Here is a 10318-nt window from a genome sequence, read left to right as displayed (position 1 = left end):
GATATTTGCGTGATTTAATTTATCTTTGAACATGTCGCATTGTATAAAAGGATAAAGACATAAATATGGTTTTGGAAAGCCTTTGGTGACCATGGTCGTGGATTTTAAATAGAATTTGGGAGTCTAATTGTTACATGGATTGATTTGGCATAATTGACTTAGCTTGCATGCAGTGTTGGTATGAAAATACGATGTTAGAAATACCTTAATAAAGACTCCTTGTTTAATGGTTGGTTCATGTGCAACTTGTTTTAATTTAGGCTTAAAATAAATTATATAGCTCACCGTAAAGGTGTAGGTCCCGGGGGGATCAACATTGGAAACTAAGTTTGCCAGCGTTGGGGGTCTTAATGACTGTGTTCTTGGTACACATATTATATTTTGAATGGCTTTCACCTTGGTGTCTTTAGCCTTTCCTCGATTTCCTCAGTATGTGCGGCTAACACGCACTAGGGCTCTTCTAGTTGGGGGAGATGGACCCAAATAGCCCATGGGTTCCTTTAGGATAGAACGAGCTATACAGTTCAACTTAACATTTTAAACTCACATGTTCATTACCATTGTCCCTACCATGACATACACACACACACACACACACACACATATATATGAACAAGAGTTGGCTTCCAACATTAAGTCCGTTGTTCCTCAGTAACTCAGTGGTAGAGCGGTTGGCTATTAACCAATTGGCCGTAGGTTCAAATCCTACTTAGGGAGTTGTTTTAGTTATTGCTTTTCTGACCTAGCGCTTGCCTCCGATGGTGTCCTTCTCCTTTATTTCTAAACTAGTAGAATCGTGGGACACCAAAAACGGTAAGTTGATTATTGGTTTTTATTCCTCACTCTCGTATAGGAACACTTGGTTCGTTCCATCTTAGGGAAGGATTCACTGGAAAGACTAGAGTTGTATCTTCATATATATTTAAAAGTTGTCCATGTAGTTTTGACTGGTTTGATAAGTGGACTATTTTATTCCTTTCCTCGAGTTACATGATAGTGCTTTCCTCACTGACTATCCCTAGATGCTACATCATTTTATGATTTAGGGTTTGAGGTCTTTTTTGTTACTCCGGTGCAACATTACGTGGTATGGTATATTTGTTGAGTTGCTGTGAAGTGGTAAGCCTCCATCTTTCAAAAGGTCTTATCATTTTATTAGTTTTTTTTTTTTTTTCATATTTTAGGAATTTTAAACTTTTTATATCATATTCTGGGCATGTCCTAACTTAGTTTGGTATTCTAGGTTTAGAGGCTTTTTTGGAAAAGTATTGGGTTAGTTTTTATTTTGATTCTTAGAATTACCACTTGGTTTATCTATCCTTCTTTTGGGTTTATACATCTTTCATTGATTTGGTTTGGTTTCGCTGTTTATATTTATTATGCTATGGTAGTTCAGTTAGGGGTGGTCTCCAATCCGTGGTGGATTGAGATACTCGTCATGGCCAGACCCTGATTCTAGTCGTGACAAGCTTGGTGTCAGAGTATCATTTAGGGTCACTAGGTGTCCATAAATTTATGTCGAGTAGAGTTTATTTTATGAGTGTATAATGCTCCACACTTATAAGGGGGAGGATCGAGGCATTTAGAACCTTTCTTGTGTTCTATTTCGGTCTATAGAGTCGAGTTATTATGAAACTTCTTTAATTCTTGGCTTACTCTCATTTCAGGTCTTGCATCCCTAAAGATCAGACAACCGTAGAAATTCTGTTGGGACCTTTATCCCAATTGAGGAAAATATGGAGGGGACTCACCCTATTTATAGAGTGCAAGCTCGGTCTAGTGTCCCTGCTTCAAACTGTACCACTCCATATGGGGTTCCATCAATCCCCACTAGTCCTTTCCCAGCTGGTGATACTCATGCTCAGCCGCCTCATGGAGATATCTCCAATGCGGAATTCCATCAATCTATTTATATGCTTGTTCAACTGGTGGCATCACAGTCTCATTGGTCTGGTCATGTTGGTTCTGTTGTTAGCTCATCTGAGGTTACCCGTATTGGTTAGTTTATGAGGTTAAATCCCCCAACCTTTACAGGCTCTAAGGTTAAGGAGGATTTTTAAGAGTTATTGATTAGATGGAGAAGATCTTTAAGGTGATACATGCCACTGACTCAGATAGTGTGGAGTTTTTTGCTTATCAATTAAAGCTATGAGGGGGTGATGAGCTTTTGGGTGCTTTTCTTGATTACTTCTTCTCTCAGAAGTTGAGAGAGGCTAGCATCAAAGAGTTTGTGAAATATAAGTAGGGTAAGATGAACGTTAAGGAGTATGCTCTGAAGTTCCAACAATTGTCCCATTATGCTTAGGATTTTGTGTCTAATATGACGTCTCGAATGAGGAAGTTTGCTTTTATTTTTTTCTCATGAATTGGTATTATAGTGTAAGGATGCTATATTGAATAATAACATGGACATTTCCAGGTTGGTGGTTTATATGCAATAGGTGAAGGATGAAAAGAAGAAACAGGTAGAAATGGGAGAGAGATAGAACAAAAAGTTTTGATATTTAAAACAGAGTGCAAATCAGCAGAAAAGTAGGAGAGATAGTAGGTAGTAGACTAAGAATAATAGTTAGGGGAACTCTTATTTGACTACTAGTGCTTCTTATCCTTAATATTCTGGTGATCATCGTTTCCAATCTATCAATGGTCCTAAAGCACAAGGTGCCCAGTCTCAGGCTAGTAGAGCTCAGCCAGGACCACCTTATCCTCCTTGTTGATTTTATGGACAACTTCATCATAGATATTATGAGAAGAGAAGGAATCTGTGTTTCAATTATGGTCATCCTAGTAATATATAACGAAATTATCCTAAAGCTAAAGTTCCCACTGGAGCTAATAAGGTCCTGGTTACTACTTCTTTGGTTTCTGTACCTAAGGGCACCACTTCAGGTATCGATAATGGCCAAAATTACTTCTATGCAATTGCTGCCCGTCAGGAATCTGAGGCATCCCTAGATGTTATTACTAGTATGTTATAGTTTTTCTCCCGTGATGTTTATTATTTGATTGATCCAGGTTCTACCTTTCTTATGTGACTCCTTATGTTGCTGTACACTTTGGTTTTGATCCCGAAAATATTTCGGACCCTTTCTTTGAGTCTACTCTAGTGGGTGATTCTATTGTTACTAAAATTTTTTTAGGGGTAGTGCGGTGTCCTTCTTTGATAGGGAGACACTGGTGGACTTGATAGAATGTGATATGGTGGATTTTGATATTATCTTGGGGATGTATTGGTTCCATTCATGCTATGCTTCCCTGGATTGTACCAAAAGTTCAATTTACATATTTTTAATAAACTGGTGATCGAATGGGAGGGGAGTTCCTTAGTACCTAATGGGCGGTTTATTTCCTATCTTAGAGATTGGAAGTTGATTTCTAAGGGGTGTCTATACAATCTAGTTCAGGGTTAAGGATTCTAACTCTGAGAGTCCCTCTTTACAATTTGTCCCTGTGGTTAATGAGTTTCTTAAAGTGTTTCCTGAAGATCTTACTGTAATTCCTCCTGATAGAGAGATAGATTTTAGGCTTGATCTTTTACTGAATACCCGTCCTATTTCCATTCCTCCTTATAGGATGACTCTGACTGAACTAAAGGTGTTAAAGAATTAGTTAAAGAATCTTATTGATAGGGGTTTCATTCGTCCTAGCATTTCTCTGTGGGGTGCTTCGGTTATTTTAGTGCAAAAGAAAGATAGGTCTCTTTGGATGTGTATAAACTATTATCAGTTGAATAAGTTTACAGTAAAAAATAAGTACCGTTTCCCTAGGATTGATGATCTCTTTGATCAGATTTAGGGTGCTAGGTGTTTCTCTATGATTGATCTTCGTTTGGGTTATATTCAGTTAAGAATCAGGGAGGATGATATTCCCAAGACTGCTTTTCATACCCGATATGGCCATTCTGAGTTTTTGGTTATGTCATTTGGGAGGACTAATGCTCTGACTGCTTTCATGGATTTTATAAATCAGGTGTTCAGGTAGTTCCTGGATTTGTTTGTGATAGTTTTCATTGATGATGTATTGGTGTACTCCAAGATTGAGAAGGATCATGATAATCACCTCTGAGCTATGTTGCAAACTATTAAGGACAATAAATTATATGCAATATTTTTTAAGTACAAGTTTTGGCTAAGTGCTATGACTTTTCTCGTGCATGTTGTTTCAAGTGAGGGGATCAAGGTGGTTCCATAGAAGGTTGAGCAGTTAAGAAATGGCCTAGACTTACGACTCCAACTGACACTAGGAGCTTCTTAGGCTTGGCTGGGTATTATAGGAGGTTTGTGGAAAGTTTCTCGTCTATTGTTGCTTTGCTAATTTAATTGACTCAGAAAAGGTTAAATTTTTATGGTTCGATGCTTGTGAGGGTAGCTTTGAGAAGTTGAAGGATGAGTTGACTTCTGCTCCTATTTTAACCCTGCTCGAGGGTACTACTGGATTAGTTGTATATTGTAGTGCATCCCGTGTGGGACTGAGTTGTATCTTAATGCATCATGGTAAGGCTATATCCTATGCTTCTAGAAAACTTAAGAATCATAAGAGAAATTACCCAACTTAGGATCTAGAGTTGGCGGCTGTGGCTTTTGCTATGAAGATTTGGCGCCATTATCTATATGGGGTGTACGTGGAATTTATTCAGTTTATAAGAGCTTGCAGTATGTGTTTACACAGAAGGAATTGAATCTCAGGCAGAGGCAGTGGTTAGAATTACTTATGTATTTCGACATGAGTCTGCACTACTATCTAGGTAAAGCTAATGTTATTGCTGATGCTCTTAAAAGGTTGTCTATGGGGAGCTTATCCCACATTGAGGAAGAGAAAGATGATTGGTAAGGTACATTCACAGGTTAGCTAATTTAGGAGTTTGCCTCTTAGACTCTAAGGATGGAGGGGTAATCATGCAAGAAGTGGTTAAATCATCTCTTGGAACCGAGGTAAAGGAGAAGCAGGCTTTGGATCCCATACTTATGTAGATTAAGGATGATGTGGGTCCTCAAAAGTTTATAGTTTTTGAGATTGGTGGTGATGGATGATAATGCTCAACTTACACGTCAATTTAGTGCAAGGTGGTCGTCGTCAATATATTTACCCAACTTTGGAGTCGGGGTCGAATCCACGAGAACAATGTGAGTGGCGATTAAACTAATTTGAAACTATAGCTATAAGTTGAATTCAAACAAATAATACGAAAAGATAAAATGCATTTTTTTTAATGATTGAACAAAAGTTATTAACACTTGAATTCGCCTTAGAACTCAAAGCTTAAACTGTAATATTTCAAATCAATGATATAGATAAACTAGAGTTGTGATCACTATGATTAGTAATCCTCCATTAACTAATAGTTGTAGTAATGGATTCTCATGGCTTGGGGGAAACACCAAATTATCAGTTTCGACAGTCCATCTAAGTGTTTCTCAACCTACTTAGATGTTGAACTCCCTAATTCTCTCGAACTTAGGAAATCATTCTATTCATACTAATTTTATCTCAAGTTGATCAATCTTGTTACAACATTAATCATTAGATGAGATCTTAACCTTCCCAAATCCTTGTTGATAATTCGCTACCTTTAGTTTATTTCTCAGTTTGAGCAAATCAACATAAGACGGGATTTATTATTTGCAGCCAATAAATAACAATCATAACAAAGAAATTATCAAGATATCCCCACAATCACTCAAACCCTAACCAACTAAAATCCATGAGGGAATAATCATAGATCCCATAACCCTAGTTGTGGGTTTTAGTTCCATATGAGAAAGAAAGAGATAGCAACGATTATAATTATCATTCAAAGTAATTAAACTTACAAAAGATGAAGTCTGAAGTTGATTCTGTTCTAAGTTCAACAGAAAATTCCCACAACCAAATCAAAGAGTTAAAAATTGAATTCTAAGTTAAGAGCCCCCAAAGAGAGGTGAACTCCTTTCCAATAAGTTCAAGATGTTCCGCCCCACCTTTTTTAGAAAACCCTAACATATGCTTTAAATACTTCATCTTAATTATGGAAACAAAATCATAGATCACAGTATTTTCTCGGATAGGCGATGAAGTGTGTGACGACTTATCAAGAGTCTGACAACTTATCAGGAATGTCGTCATCTCCTCTTCACTTTTGACAATCTCTGCCTTAGGTTTACGATGACATGTGATGGCTTATCTGCCATGTGAAGACTTATCAGAATTATCGTTGCTTCTTCACTTCAAATTCCATTCCTTGGCTAAGCCTAACGACGAGCCTAACGGCTTATCATACTTCTGACAGACTATCACAGATGTCGTCATGAATTCCAGATGAAGCTCATTCTCTGTCTAAGGATGACGACAACTTTGATAGCTTATCATAAGGCTGACGACTTATTAGACAAGTCGTCAGCTATACTTCCCTCTCTACTTACTCAGAAATCAACTTTTTTACTTCCATTATTGTTGGTTCTCTTGCATCTTAACTTTTACTGCAATATCAAAGGGAAAACAATCAAAAACGACAAAAGTTGATTAAGACTTTGCAATTATTCTCTGTTAAAAGCCTCAAATATGTTAGCATCTGCTCACACATCAATGGCATATTGAGGTTCCAAGGAAGATTGTGTGTTCCTAATGTAAATAGACTGTGGGAAAGGATTTTGACTAAGACTCATGATTCCAGATATATAGTTCATTCGGGTTTGACTAAAATGTATCATGACTTGAAGGAAATCTACTGGTAGAATAATATGAAGAGAGATACAAAAAATTTTGTGGCTAAATATATTGTTTGTCAGCAAGTCAAGTAGAACATTTGAGGCCTGGTGGCAGTCTTAAGAGATAGAATTGCCCATGTGGAAGTGGGAGATGATTAATATAGGTTTTGTCATGGGTATTCTGCGGTCTTACAATTTGTATGATTCTATTTGGATTATTGTGGATAGGATGACTAAGTCTGCTTGAGGACTAGCTATTCAGGAGAGGATTATGCTAAGTTATTCATCTAAGAGATAGTAAGGTTGTATGGAGCACCGATGTCTATTATTTTGGACTGAGGTACACAGTTTTCTTCTCACTTGTAGTGTTTATTGCAGAAAGGTTTGGAGACTTAGGTGAACCTTAGCACAACTTTCCACCCTCCAACAGATGGGCAAATGGATCGTACTATTTAGACTTTGGAGGATATGCTAAGGGTATGCGTGATTGATTTCAAAGGCAGTTGGGTTGACCATTTGCCTTTATTGAGTTTGCTTACAATAATAGTTATAATTCTAGCATCCAAATGGCTCATTTTGAGGCTCTTTATGGTAGAAAGTGTAGGTTTTCTATTGGTTGGTTTGAGGTAGGTGAGACTAGGTTGTTTGACCCTGACTTGGTTCACCAAGACATAGAGAAGGTGAAGGTGATTAGAGAAATATTTAAGACTTTCCAAAGTTGCCAAAAGTCTTATGCAGACGTGAGAAGGAGGAAGTTGGATTTTGAGGTTGGTGATTGGTTATTCCAGAAGGTTTCTTTTATGAAAGGAGTTATAAGATTTGGGAAGAAGAGGAAGCTAAGTCCCCATTATATTGGTCTGTATCAGGTTGTGAGGAGGATTGAGAATATTGATTATGAGTTAGATTTGCTAGTGAGATTGGCTTCGATTCATCCTACTTTTAATATGTCTATGCTAAAAAAATGTATGGGTGATCCTTCTTTGATAATGCCTATGAAGGACGTTGGTGTTAAGGATTCGTTATCCTATGAGGAAGTCCTGGTTGAAATATTGGATAGGCAAGTTCATAGATTGAGGACTAAGGATATAGCTTCGGTGACGGTTATCTGGCAAAACCAAAAGGTAGAAGATGCTATATGGGAATCTGAAGAAGATATGAAAGCCAAGTACCCATTCTTGTTTCCAACGATGTATGAAAGTTCTTAATTTATGAGTTTCATTTTCCTCTTATCACATTTCAAATTTGTCATTAGATTCTGGTTGCATTCTTTCTTTTGTCATACTAAAAACATCCTAACTTCTCATTCGGAGATGAGTGATCTAGGGGGGAGGGGGTAATGTAACACCCCAAGTTTTTGAGATCTAGGCCCTCCATGAGATGAATCATTGAATTAGCTTTCCAACCCTGAAGTAATGTTAAACTGCCATGAAAACAGCTCGGACAATGACTCGTTGTCACAGGTAAGGAGTCTTTAGGAGGACCCATTGCCATAATAGTAAAAAAGCCTAGGTTTTAGTCCCTTGACAACGAATCCAGGGGGGTATGACTCATTGTGTGTCCAGGGTACCGCTTGTTGTGAGTCATAATGAGTCATTAAGAGGGAATCAGTGCCACAATAGAAGGATGCCCTAGACTTTAGTCCTTGTTAATGAGTCTTAATGATAACCTGTTACGTTAGAAAATAAGTCATTGTGAGAGACCCATTGTCAGAAAGACTAGATTTTCATCCTCAGGTAACGACTCCAGGCCACGACTCATGGTTAAACCTCATGAATCGTTACCCAAGTTGTGATGACTGGTACTGTATTTTTTTGTATGCTTTAATTAAAGTCCATTTGGTCTTTTTGCTTTCTCCACAACATAAAAATACTCAAATATCCCCTTTGCTTCCAGTTATCAAAATAAAAACATTATACCTCTCCTCTTTAACTCCAAAGGGAAGGGATACTAGCGTTTACAAATAATTCAACACCCAAGCTCTGAACTCCAAATTTTCTCCAATTTCTTCTATATTTTAGGCATATTTCTCATCCATAACTTATGTATTTATATCATGGCATTTATTTACTTAATACTCATGTGTTTAAATGATGAGTTTAAAATTGGGTTGAGGGTTATTGGTTATCATTACTTGAATTAGCTTTTTCATGTTTTAAATGGATTATTCATGCTTTAAATACTAGTTTTTGGGACTGAATTGGTGCAATATGGTATGAGTTGGAATGGGTTTCCCCAAACTGATGGATTATGGGCTTAGTAATGACATTAACCTCAACCCACCTCATAAAATTGATCTTGAATTTAGATATCTGAAAGATTTAATTTATCTTTGAACACGTTGCATTGCATTAAAGGATAAACAGATAAAAATATTTTTGGAAAGCCCTTGGTGGCCATGGTTGTGGATTTTAAATAAAATTTGGGAGTCTAATGGTTACATGGATTGTTTTGGCATAATTGACTTAGCTTGCAAGCGTATTGATATTATGATACCAAGTTTGAAATGACTTAATAGAGACTCCTTGGTTAATGATTGGGTTATGTGCAACTTGATTTAATTTGGGCTTAAAGAAAATTGTGTAGCTCAACATGAAGGTGTACGTCCCTGGGGATCAACACTGAAAATTATCTTTTTCAGTGTTGGGGGTCTTAATGACTGTGTGCTTGGTGCACACATTATATTTTAGATGACTATTACCCTGGCGTCTTTAGCCTTTTTCGATTTCCTCGGTAAGTGCATCTTAGACGCACTGAGGACCTTCCAGCAGGGGGAGATGGTCCCATATAGCCCATGAGTATCTTTAGGACAGACAAGCTATACAGTTCAAGTTAATATTTTAAACACTAATGTTAATGACCCTTGTCCCTACCCCGATATTATATATATATATGAATATAAATGTTGTGTATGTGTTTTTGACTGGTTTGATAAGTGCAATATTGTATCCCTTCTCTAGAGTTACATGTCAGTACCTGCTGCACTAACTATCCTTGAATGCTACATCGATTTATGATGTAGGGTTCGAGGGATTTTCTATTACTCCTGTGCAGCGTTAGGTGGTGCAGTACATTTTTTGAGTTGCTGTGAAGTGGTAAGCCTCTATATTTCGGAAGGCCTTGTTATTTCATTAGGTTTCTTTTCATATTTTGGGAATTGTGAACTTCTTATGCTATAGCCAGGGGAATTTCCCAACTTGGTTTTGTATTCTTCGTTTAGAGGCTTTTGTGGACAAGTATTGAGCCGGTTGTTTGTTTTTATTCTTAGAATTATCACTTGATTTATCTATCCTTTTTTGGATTTATACATTTTTCATTAATTTGGTTTTCTTTCACTATTTATCTTTATTGTTGTCTGATAGTTAGGTTAGCGGGTGGTATTCGGTCCACAGTAAGCTTGACATACCAGTCACAATCAGACACTAGTTCGGGTCATGACAATTATTGCATTCATAACCAGTGAATATGTCTCTTTATAATCACCACCAAACCGTTGTGAAAATCTTTGTACAATAAAGCGTATATTATACCTTTGTATTTTTTTTCTCATTTTTTTGCACAAAGACCGATTTATTGCCAACGGGCTTAATACCATTAGGTGTTTGAGCTATAGGCTCAAAACTTTATGATAAGTGAAT

The 10318-nt window shown here is 37.1% G+C and overlaps 1 non-coding gene across 1 annotated transcript; it reads left to right on the top strand.

The window, feature by feature from the left end:
- Window positions 1-645: 645 nt before the first annotated feature.
- On the top strand, window positions 646-717 carry TRNAN-AUU. Its single transcript has one exon. It is a non-coding gene; the product is annotated as a tRNA-Asn (tRNA).
- The last annotated feature ends 9601 nt before the right edge of the window (window positions 718-10318 follow it).

This window comes from Capsicum annuum, chromosome 10 (assembly GCF_002878395.1).
Source record: "Capsicum annuum cultivar UCD-10X-F1 chromosome 10, UCD10Xv1.1, whole genome shotgun sequence".
NCBI classification, from domain to species: Eukaryota; Viridiplantae; Streptophyta; class Magnoliopsida; order Solanales; family Solanaceae; genus Capsicum; species Capsicum annuum.
The sequence above is the reverse complement of the archived record's forward strand: the minus strand, read 5'-3'. Positions and strand labels throughout refer to the sequence as shown.